This window comes from Pleurodeles waltl, chromosome 6 (assembly GCF_031143425.1).
Source record: "Pleurodeles waltl isolate 20211129_DDA chromosome 6, aPleWal1.hap1.20221129, whole genome shotgun sequence".
Lineage (NCBI taxonomy): Eukaryota > Metazoa > Chordata > Amphibia > Caudata > Salamandridae > Pleurodeles > Pleurodeles waltl.
In genome coordinates, this window is record NC_090445.1 from 1,704,397,602 (window position 1) to 1,704,410,219 (window position 12,618).

A 12,618-nucleotide genomic window follows, 5' to 3' on the forward strand; every position below is an offset into this window, starting at 1 on the left:
GAGTGCAAGGTTCACTCACACAGGACAGACGTCAGTGTAAGCTTCCTTCTCATCAGACAAAGAACAAGCATCATCATTGCAAGCTTCTCTCATACAGGAGAGACATAATCAGTGCAAGCTTCCATCACACAGGAGGGACATCATCAGTGCAAGTTTCCCTCCCATGGGAGAAACACTGGCACATGCTCTGGTGAGGCCCGTCTCCCACATGGCGTTCGTCCATGGAAATAACAGCTTGTTGAGGAGGCTGCAGGCGTGGTTCAGAGAGAAAACAAACTTCTCATTGTCAGATAAAAGGTTCACCTAATACAGTAACTTTCGGGCACACCACACTGGAGCCCGGGCACTCTATCAACAAACTCAGGAGAGACAGAAGGAGAGAGCTTCTCTCACACAGGACAGGCGTCAGTGCAAGCTTCTCACACAGGACAGACATCAATGCAAGCTTACCTCACACAGGAGGGACATCGTCAGTGCAAGCTTCCTGCACACAGAGCAGGCATGATCAGTGCATGCTACCCTCACACACAAGAAGCACAACACACATCAGCATTGCAAGCTTCCCTCACACAGGACCAATATCAATGCAAACATCCTTCACACACAGCAGGCATCATCAGTGCAGGCTACCCTCAAACACAAGAAGCACTACACACATCAGCAGTGCAAGCTTCCCTCACACAGGACAGATATCAATGCAAACATCCTTCACACACAACAGGCATCATCAGTGCATGCTACCCTCACACACAAGAAGCACAACACACATCAGCAGTGCAAGCTTCCCTCACACAGGACAGATATCAATGCAAACATCCTTCACACACAGCAGGCATCATCAGTGCATGCTACCCTCAAACACAAGAAGCACTACACACATCAGCAGTGCAAGCTTCCCTCACACAGAAGGGACATCATCAGTGCATGCTTCCCTTACACAGGACAGACATCAATGCAAGCTTATCTCACACCATAGGGACATCGTCAGTGCAAGCGTCCTGCACACCGAACAGGCAAGATCAGTGTATGCTACCCTCACACACAAGAAGCACAACACAAATCAGTGCAAGCTTCCCTCACACAGAAGGGAATCATCAGTGCATGCTTCCCTTACACAGTACAGCTATCAATGCAAGCATCCTTCACACAGAGCAGGCATCATCAATGCATGCTACCCTCACACACAAGAAGCACAACACACATCAGCAGTGAAACCCTCCCTCATACAGGAGGGACATCATCAGTGCATGCTTTCCTTACACAGGACAGCTATCAATGCAAGCATCCTTCACACTGGACAGGCTTCATCAGTGCATGCTACCCTCACACACAAAAAGCACAACACACATCAGCAGTGCAACCTTCCCTCACCCAGGAGGGACATCATCAGTGCCTGCTACCCTCACACAGAAGAAGCACATCATACATCAGTAGTGCTAGTGCAAACGTCCCTCACACAGGAGTGAGAGCATCAGTGCAAGCTTCCCTCATACAGGACAGACATCAATGCAAGCGTCCCTTACACAGAACAGGCATCATCAGTGAAAGCTTCCCTCACACAGGACAGATAGTGCAAGCTTCCCTTACACAGAACAGGCATCATCAGTGCAAGCTTCCCTCACCCAGGACAGACATCAGTGCAAGTGTCCCTTACACAGAAGAGGCATCATCAGTGCAAGCTTCCCTTACACAGAAGAGGCATCATCAGTGCAAGCTTCCCTCACACAGGACAGACAAGCTTCCCTTACACAGAAGAGGCATCATCAGTGCAAGCATCCCTCACACAGGACAGACATCAGTACAAGCTTCCTTTAAACACTGAGCAGGTACAGCTAGAGCAGCAGCAATTGCACCCTTCTCTCAACTGTAATAAGAAGAACCAAGAACCAGCAGGGCAAACGTCCCTCACACGACAGACATCAATGCAAGTTTCCCTCACACAGAGAACAAGTGCAGCAGAACAAGCGTCCCGCATACAGAGCAGGCACAATACGATCATCATCAGTGCAAGCGTCCCTCACACTTAGCAGGCACAACACAAGAGCAATACAAGCTTCACTCACACACAGAACAGGGACAGCAAAGGCAGAATCAGTGCATCCTTCTCTCAGCCCATAAGACTTAGACAAAGGGACCAGTAGTGCAATCTTCCCTTGCACAGAGCGGGCACACCACAGACATCATCGATGCAAGCTTCCCTCACACACAGAACAGGTACAGCAAACATGTGCATCCCTCGCTCATTCATAAGACATAGGGCAAAGGAACAGCAATCCAAGTTTCCTTTGTACATAGTAAGCACAAACCAAACATTCCAGCTGTCTCTGAAGCAACGTATTCCTCAAACAAAATAACCCCGGTTTCATCAGGGCAGTTCTCTACAACATACATCATCGTAAGGCGGAAGCGGGCACGTCTGGTGCCACCTGACCAATGGCCCTGGTAGGGCTGCCTGACCGTTATCTCTCTTCCCACATTGGTACACTCCTGTGTGAACAGAGGAGCCCCCTGTGATACATTCCTGTGTGAACAGAGGAGCTCCTAGTGGTACATTCCTGTGAACAGAGGGAAGGAGTCCACAGTGGTACATTCCTATGTGGAAAGAGTCCATAATGTTTCATTCCTGTGTGAATAGAGGGAAGGAACCCATATGTGAACAAGGGAAAGGTGCCCACAGTGGTACATTCCTATGTGAAAAGAAGGAAGAAGTCCACAGTGGTACATTCCTGCGTGGAAAGAGTCCACAGTGGTACAATCCTCTGTGAACAAGGGAAATGTGCCCACAGTGGTACACTCCTGTGTGAACAGAGGAGCCCCCAGTGGTACATTCCTGTGTGAACAGAGGGAAGGAGCCCTCAATGGTATAATTCTTTCTGAATGGGGGAAGGAGCACACAGTGGTATAATTGTGTGAGTAGAGAGAAAGAGCCCACAATGGTACATACCTGTGCAAACAGGAGGTATGCACACAGTTGTACATTCCTGTGTGAACAGGGGCAAGGGGCCCATGGTGGTAGTGGTACATTCCTGTGTGAATAGATGGAAGGAGTCTACAGTAGTACATTCGTATGTGAACAGGTGTAGGAGCCCACAGTTGGGCATTCCTATGTGAACAGGTGTAGGAGCCCACAGTGGTGCATGCCTGTGTGAACTGGTGTAGGAGGTGTAGGAACCCACAGTAGTACATTCCTGTGTGAACTGGTGTGGGAACCCACAGTGGTACATTCCTATGTGAACAGGTGTAGGAGCCCACAGTAGTACATTCATGTGTGAACAGGTGTAGGAGCCCACAGTGGTACATTCCTGTGTGAACTGGTGTAGGAGCCCATAGTGGTGCATTCCTGTGTGAACTGGTGTAGGAGCCCACACAGTAGTACATTCCTTTGTGAACTGGTGTAGGAGCCCACAGTGGTACATTCCTGTGTGAACTGGTGTAGGAGCCCACAGTGGTACATTCCTGTGTGAACTGGTGTAGGAGCCCACACAGTAGTACATTCCTGTGTGAACTGGTGTAGGAGCCCACAGTGGTACATTCCTGTGTGAACTGGTGTACGAGGTGTAGGAGCCCACAGTAGTACACTCCTGTGTGAACTGGTGTAGGAACCCATAGTGGTGCATTCCTGTGTGAACTGGTGTAGGAGCCCACAGGGGTGCATTCCTGTGTAAACAGGTGTAGGAGCCCACAGTAGTACATTCCTGTGTGAACTGGTGTAGGAGCCCACAGTGGTGCATTCCTGTGTGAACTGGTGTAGGAGCCCACAGTGGTGCATTCCTCTGTGAACAGGTGTAGGAGCCCACAGTAGTACATTCCTGTGTGAACAGGTGTAGGAGCCCACAGTAGTACATTCCTCTGTGTGAACTGGTGTAGGAGCCCACAGTGGTGCATTCCTGTGTGGACAGGTGTAGGAGCCCACAGTGGTGTATTCCTGTGTGAACAAGTGTAGGAACCGACAGTAGTACATTCCTGTGTAAACAGGTGTAGGAGCCCACAGTGGTGCATTCCTGTGTGAACTGGTGTAGGAGCCCACAGTAGTACATTCCTGTGTGAACAGGTGTAGGAGCCCACAGTGATGCATTCCTGTGTGAACTGGTGTAGGAGCCCACAGTGGTGCATGCCTGTGTGAACTGGTGTAGGTGCCCACAGTGTACAGTCCTGTGTGAACAGGGGCAAGGAGCCCATGGTAGTAGTGGTACTGTCCTGTGTGAATAGAGGAAAGGAGCCCACAGTCGTATTTTACTTTCTGAACATGGAAAAGAAGCCACAGAGGTACAATTCTATGTGAATAGGGGGAAGGGGCACACAATGGTATAATTCTGTGTGAGTAGAGGGAAAGAGCCCACAATGGTACATACCTGTGCAAACAGGGGGTATGCACCACAGCTGTACATTCCTGTTAGCAGGGGGAAGAAGCCACATTGATACAATCCTGTGTGGACAATGGAAGTATCCCACGGTGGTACTTTCCTTTGTGAATAGAGGGAATGCGCCCGCAATGGTACATTCCTGTGTGGAAAAAGGGAAGGAGGCTGCAGTGGTACATTCCAGTGCGAATAGAGGAAAGGAGCCCACAGCGATACATTCCTTTGTGAAAAAGAGAGAGTGAGCCCACCGTGGATCATTCCTGTGTGAAAAACAGAATAAGCTCACAGTGGAATGTCCCTGTCTGAATAGAGGCAGGGAGCACACCGTGGTACATATCTGAGTGAACAGGTGGTGTCCTCTGTGGTACATTCCTGTGTGAACAGGTGTAGTCCACAGTGGTACATTCCTGTGTGAACAGGTGGCGCCCACAGTGGTACATCCCTACGTGGATGGGGTAGGAGGCGTGTGGCTGAGTTTCCTGTGACTCAGGACCAGTAATAAGCACCTGAGTCCGAAAGCAATGATTTAATTAATAAACATTATGCAAGCGTCCTGGGTGTAAAGCAAAGGGGTTATTTTAGGACCGGAAATGTCTCCAGGAATGTGACACGTGCAGGGCTGAGTCTTCACACCGTCCTGGTGTAATTAATAGTATAACAATATATTTTATATAACCTGCCAAGTCAACATTCCTAAATTAGCCCGGAGCCTGCTGCAAGAGGGCAGAAATACCAAGGCAGAATCACTGACTGCATCCCTGTGGGTGCAATGATGAATACTAGCCCCGAAACAGGGATAACACATGAAGACCTGGGATAATACTTTCTACCCAGTTATTCCCCATTCCCTGGACTCTTGCACTTCCACTAGCCCCTGCTCAGAGCAGCACGTGCCTGGACTCACGTGCAATGTCCCCGGGTACCTTTCCTCACTTAATGACGTCACAGGCGGTAATCCTGGGGGCAGGACCCCGGGCCCTTGGAATGAGGCGGAGCGGGGTCCCGGACAGAGGGGTACCCTCCCCGGGACGCCGCCTGCGCTGCCTCCTGATCAGCCCACAAGCCTGCCCCCTTTTCAATGCACCCCAATGGGGTCTTTAAATCCTTTGAGATTTAAGAGTCTCTTCATCTGCTACGACTTGTTGGCATGTTTGATATACCTCTACTCAGAGGATCTGGAGTTAGAGTCTGATTCAGATCTGTGCAGTCACTTGCACTCATGTTTATCCACATGTGCGTACACCCAGACACCCCCAGGCCGGCTTTATTTCCAATGTGGTCTCACTGGGCCACTGTAAATCTATGGAAACGCTGCATGGGTGCAGTCATTGTGGTACTGCATCCAGTGGAGAGGTACCAAGAGACGCACTGGAGGGGACCACAAGAGCACCCAATAGAGAGGTAACCCCAGAGACGCAATGGAGGGGACCACCAGAGCACCCAATAGAGAGGTATCTAGAGACGCACTGGAGGGGACCACCAGAGCACCCAATAGAAAGGTACCCCTAGAGATGCACTGGAGGGGACCACCAGAGCACCCAATAGAGAGGTATCTAGAGACACAATGGAGGGGACTACCAGAGCACCCAATAGAGAGGTATCTAGAGACACAATGGAGGGGACTACCAGAGGACCCAATAGAGAAGCACCTAGAGACGCACTGGAGGGGATCACCAGAACACCCAATAGAGAGGTACCTAGAGAAGCAATGGAGGGGACTACCAGAGGACCGAATAGAGAGGTATCCAGAGACGCAATGGAGGGGCCACCAGAGCACCCTATAGAGAGGATCCCTTAGAGATGCACTGGAGGGGACCACCTACAGCACCCGATAGAGAGATACCTAGAGACGCAATGGAGGGGCCACCAGAGCACCCTATAGAGAGGATCCCTTAGAGATGCACTGGAGGGGACCACCTACAGCACCCGATAGAGAGATACCTAGAGACGCAATGGAGGGGACCACCTACACCACCCAATAGAGAGGTATCTAGAGATGCAATGGAGGGGACCACCAGAGCACCCCATAGAGAGGTATCTAGAGACACAATGGAGGGGACCACCAGAGCACCCAATAGAGAGGTATCTAGAGACGCAATGGAGGGGACCACCAGAGCACCCAATAGAGAAGCACCTAGAGACGCACTGGAGGGGATCACCAGAACACCCAATAGAGAGGTACCTAGAGAAGCAATGGAGGTGACCACCAGAGCACCCAATAGAAATGTACCCCTAGAGATGCACTGGAGGGGACCACCAGAGCACCCAATAGAGAGGTATCTAGAGACACAATGGAGGGGACCACCAGAGCACCCAATGGAGAGGTATCTAGAGACGCAATGGAGGGGACCACCTACACCACCCAATAGAGAGGTACCTAGAGACGCAATGGAGGGGACCACCTACACCACCCAATAGAGAGGTACCTAGAGACGCACTGGAGGGGACCACCAGAGCACCCAATAGAGGGGTACCTAGAGACGCAATGGAGGGGACCACCAGAGCACCCAATAGAGAGGTTCCTAGAGACACAATGAAGGGGACCACCAGAACACCCAATAGAGAGGTATCTAGAGACACAATGGAGGGGACCACCAGAGCACCCAATAGAAAGGTACCCCTAGAGATGCACTGGAGGGGACCACCAGAGCACCCAATAAAGAGGCACCTAGAGTCACAATGGAGGGGACCACTAGAACACCTGATAGAGAGGTACCCCTAGAGATGCACTGGAGGGGACCACCAGAGCACCCAATAGAGGGGTACCTAGAGACGCAACGGAGGGGACCACCAGAGCACCCAATAGAGAGGTATCTAGAGACGCAATGGAGGGGACCACCAGAGCACCCAATGGAGAGGTACCTAGAAACGCAATGGAGGACACCACCTACAGCCCCCAAAAGAGAGGTACCTAGAGACGCAATGGAGGGGACCACCAGAGCACCCAATGGAGAGGTACCTAGAAACGCAATGGAGGACACCACCTACAGCCCCCAAAAGAGAGGTACCTAGAAACGCAATGGAGGACACCACCTACAGCCCCCAATAGAGAGGTACCTAGAGATGCACTGGAGGGTATAACCAGAGCACCCAATAGAGAGGTATCTAAAGACGCAATGGAGGGGACCACCAGAGCACCCAAAAGAGAGACACCTAGAGACGGACTGGAGGGGATCACCAGAGCACCCAATAGAGAGGTACTTAGAGACGCACTGGAGGGGACCGTCAGAGCACCCAATAGAGAGGTACCTAGAGACGCAATGGAAGGGACCACAGAGCCCCCAATAGAGAGGTTCCTAGAGACGCAATGGAGGGGACCACCAGAGTACCCACTAGAGAGGTACCTAGAGACGCAATGGAGGGGACCACCAGAGTACCCACTAGAGAGGTACCTAGAGAAGCAATGGAGGGGACCACCAGAGCACCCAATAGAGAGGTTGATAGAGACGCAATGGAGGGGACCACCAGAGCTCCCAATAGAGAGGTATCTAGAGACCCAATGGAGGGGACTACCAGAGGACCGAATAGAGAGGTATCCAGAGACGCAATGGAGGGGACCACCTACACCACCCAATAGAGAGGTACCTAGAGACGCAATGGAGGGGACCACCTACACCACCCAATAGAGAGGTACCTAGAGACGCAATGGAGGGGACCATCAGAGAACCCAATTGAGAGGTATCTAGAGACGCACTGGAAGGGGACCACCAGAGCACCCAATAGAGAGGTATCTAGAGACGCAATGGAGGGGACCACCTACAGGACCCAATAAAGAGGTACTCCTAAAGACGCCTTGAAGGGTACCACCTACAGCACCCATCAGAGAGGTACCTAGAGACGCAATAGAGGGGACCACCAGAGCACCCAATAGAGTGGTACCCCTAAAGACGCAATGGAGGGGACCACATACAGCACCCAATGAAGCAGATCACCAGTGTCTCCAACGCTGGGATACCCCGAGAGACCGAACAAAGGACTACTGTTAGAGACGCAGTGGAGGGGACCTCCAGAGCACCCAACAGAGGGGTACACCTAGAAACGCACTGGAGGAGACAGCCTACAACACCCAGTGAAGCAGGCCACCAGTGCCTCCAATGCAGGGGTACCCCATGAGACCCAACAATGGGGTACCCCAAGAGACGCAACGGAGAGGATCAGCTACAGCGCCCAGTGAAGCAGGCCACCAAAGCCTCCAGACCAACAGAGGGGTACCCCTAAAGACGCACTTAAGGGGACCACCAGAGCAGTGAATGCATGTCCCCATAGATGGGACCCCCAGAGCACCCAATAGCCAAGACAACCCTTAATGAAAACATGTTTTTTTTAATTGTTTTACAGGGGTCGTTTATTTTGCCAAGTTTTGCTCTTCTGCTTCTCTGTTATGAGAACCTCCAGGTGGTGCTCCCAGCTAATTCTGTTTCGACAATTAGATCAAGAATTGCTGCAAAAAAGGCACCATAACATGCTTAAGCTTCAGTATATCTTAGCTGAGTACCTTTCTCACAATTAACGTTTTGCTGTATTTTAGTGAATTAAATCTTAATAAACTCAAACTTAAAAAAGACACCATAGCACACATTTTTGTGCATTCTTTTGTTTGTAGCTTTAGCACAATTGATCTCCAGTAGTGTATCTTATCTACACCTCTGCCCCCCCAACGCCCATGTCACGTGGTCTAGAGCAGCAAACACCTGGGCCCCGGTCCACCTGGGCAAAGCATGAAATAGGCAATATCAGATCTACAGGGGAGAGGCCTCGGGCACCGCATGTGCAAAGTGGCACCGCCTGGAGGCTGGACTCAACCACCTCCTGAGGAGGGTCTACAGGGGAGAGGCCTCGGGCACCGTATGTGCAAAGTGGCACCGTCTGGAGGCTGAAGACGAGCACAAGGCTGGACTCCACCACCCCCTGAGGAGGGTCTGGACACAACCACCTCCTGAGGAGGGTCTGGACACAACCACCTCCTGAGGAGGGTCCACAGGGGAGAAGCCTCGGGCACCGTATGTGCAAAGTGGCACCGCCTGGAGGCTGGACTCAACCACCTCCTGAGGAGGGTGTACAGGGGAGAGGCCGCGGGCACCGTATGTCCAAAGTGGCACCGCCTAGCGGTTGGACTCAACCACCTCCTGAGGAGGGTCAGCAGGGGAGAGGCCGCGGGCACCGTATGTGCAAAGTGGCACCGCCTGGAGGCTGAAGATGAGTACAAGGCTGGACTCCACCACCTCCTGAGGAGGGTCTGGACACAATCACCTCCTGAGGAGGGTCTGGACACAATCACCTCCTGAGGAGGGTCTGCAGGGGTGAGGCCGCGGGCACCGTATGTGCAAAGTGGCACCGTCTGGAGGCTGAAGACGAGCACAAGGCTGGACTCAACCACCTCCTAAGGAGGGTCTGGACACAACCACCTCCTGAGGAGGGTCCACAGGGGAGAGGCCTCGGGCACCGTATGTGCAAAGTGGCACCGCCTGAAGGCTGAAAATGAGTACAAGGCTGGACTCAACCACCTCCTGAGCAGGGTCCACAGGGGAGAGGCCTCGGGCACCACATGTGCAAAGTGGCACCGCCTGGAGGCTGGACTCAACCGCCTCCGAAGGAGGGTCCACAAGGGAGAGGCCTCGTGCACCGCATGTGCAAAGTGGCACAGTCTGGAGGCTGAAGACGAGCACAAGGCTGGACTCCACCACCCCCTGAGGAGGGTCTGGACACAACCACCTCCTGAGGAGGGTCTGCATGGGTGAGGCCGCGGGCACCGTATGTGCAAAGTGGCACCGTCTGGAGGCTGAAGACGAGCACAAGGCTGGACTCAACCACCTCCTGAGGAGGGTCCACAGGGGAGAGGCCCCGGGCATCGTATGTGCAAAGTGGCACCGCCTGGAGGCTGAAGACGAGCACAAGGCTGGACTCAACCACCGCCCGAGGAGGGTCCACAAGGGAGAGGCCTCGGGCACCGTATGTGCAAAGTGACACCGTCTGGTGGCTGAAGACGAGCACAAGGCTGGACTCAACCACCTCCTGAGGAGGGTCCACGGGGGAGAGGCCTCGGGCACCGTATGTGCAAAGTGGCACCGCCTGGAGGCTGGACTCAACAACCTCCTGAGGAGGGTCTGGACTCAACCACCTCCTGAGGAGTGTCCACAGGGGAGAGGCCTCGGGCACCGTATGTGCAAAGTGGCACCGCCTGGAGGCTGGACTCAACCACCTCCCGAGGAGGGTCTACAGGGGAGAGGCCCCGGGCACCGTATGTGCAAAGTGGCACCGCCTGGAGGCTGAAGACGAGCACAAGGCTGGACTCAGCCACCTCCTGAGGAGGGTCTGGGAAGAGCGGTGCTCAGGGCAGGTGGACAAGAGATCTGAGCCCCTGGCCTTGGCCTCCTGGTACTTGCAGTTTTGTGTTTTCTGTGACATGTACAGTCCTCTGGTGCCCCCTATTGTCCCCCCCTTTATGTAGTGTAGTGGAAGCACCCCACACTTTGGTGTCCTGCGGTGGGGGTGGCCCTGGGGGGCTCCCTGGTCCTCTGTGTATACTCATATGTCACATGTTATGTACAGAAATAAAGACTTCTTGGTGGGAGGGGGCGGGCAGGGTGAAGCGCAAGTGGGGGCCAGGTGGCCCGAGTAGGAACGGAAAGAGGGAGAGAGGGGCCCAGAGTGATAACAGAATGAGTGGGCACAGGGGACACAAACAGTGGGGGACACTGGGGGGCGGTGGAGGGCTCTGAAGTGCCCCCGGCCCATGGACGGATCACAGCCACCCTCTTCTCTGCGTCGGGGCATTTGTAGCTTGTAAAGAGAGCGACGGGTGATACCACCTCGGATGTATGCCCCACGCCTGGCATTGCCCTCCCAGGTGAGATCTGAGGGGGGTCCCAGACCCTGGGCCGATCTAGAGTCCTCTACACAATGCACCGTTCACAGCCCTCCCCAGGCCCCCACCTGCTCCAGTAACAGCAGCCAAACACTCTGCTGTCAGTCTTCGGGACTAGGAACTCAGTCTTGGCATCACTCACGTGGGTGACACTCAAGCACCCACAAACCTTCCTACATCTCTTGTATGAAAATACCTGGGACAGAAACTGGCCCTATCCTGAAGCAGCAAAGAACTGAGAGGGAAGGACCCTCCCCAGAGGACCCCATGTGCCCCCCATGGCCAGGCCCCGCCTCTATCCATCACCCCATCCACACGTCCAGTGCCCACTTGACATCGCACCACCCCTGACACCTCAGCCTCTACCCATACCTGGCTACTGGCCTAAACCTAACTCTCCAATCCCATCCTTCCCCACACGTCATGTCAGGTGACTTCCTGTGATGTAACTTCCTGCGATGCTCCTTCCTCTGATGATCCTTCCAGGTATAACACCTGCGTTGTAGGTTATTCCTCAAAGGTCTGAATGTGCACTATTGTGGCTTTCAGCCCAGTGTCCCTCGGTGTCACTCATGGCCCCCTGCTCCGTCTGTACAGAAATGCATTTGTTAATCACATACCTCTCCATGCCAGGGGTCCCCAGCTCTGCCTGTACAGAAATACACCTGTTAATCATATACCCTTCTGTGTCAGGGGTCCCCAGCTCTGCCTGTGCAGAAATACATCTGTTAATCATCTGTTAATCATATACCCTTCTGTGTCAGGGCCCCCCAGTTCTGCCTGTACAGAAATAAACCTGATAATCATATACCCTTCTGTGTCATGGGTCCCCAGCTCTGCCTGTACAGAAATACACCTGTTAATCATCTGTTAATCAAATACTCTTCTGTGTCAGGGGTCCCCAGCTCTGCCTGTACAGAAATACATCTGTTAATCATATACCCTTCTGTGCCTAGGGTCTCCAGCTCTGCCTGTACATTGATGCACCTCTCTGTCCTGCACCTCTCTGTGCTGAGGGTCTCCAGCTCTAACAGTACATTGATGCATTTCTCTGTTCTTCACCTCTCTGTGATGAGGGTCTCCAGCGCTCTCTGTACATTGATGCACCTCTCTGTCCTGCTCCTCTGTGCCGAGGGTCTCCAGCTTTAACTGTATCTTGATGTGACTCTCTGTCCTGATCCTCTCTGTGCTGAGGGTCTCCAGCTCTGTCTGAACATTGATGCATCCCTCTGCCCTGTACCTCACTGTGTTTGAAGGTATCCAGCTCTGTCTGTACATTGATGCACCTCTCTGTCACGGACCTCTCTGTGTTGAGGGTCTCCAGCTCTGTCTGTATATTGATGCACCTCTCTGTCCTGCACTTGTCTGTGCCTCAGGGTCTCCAGCTCTGTC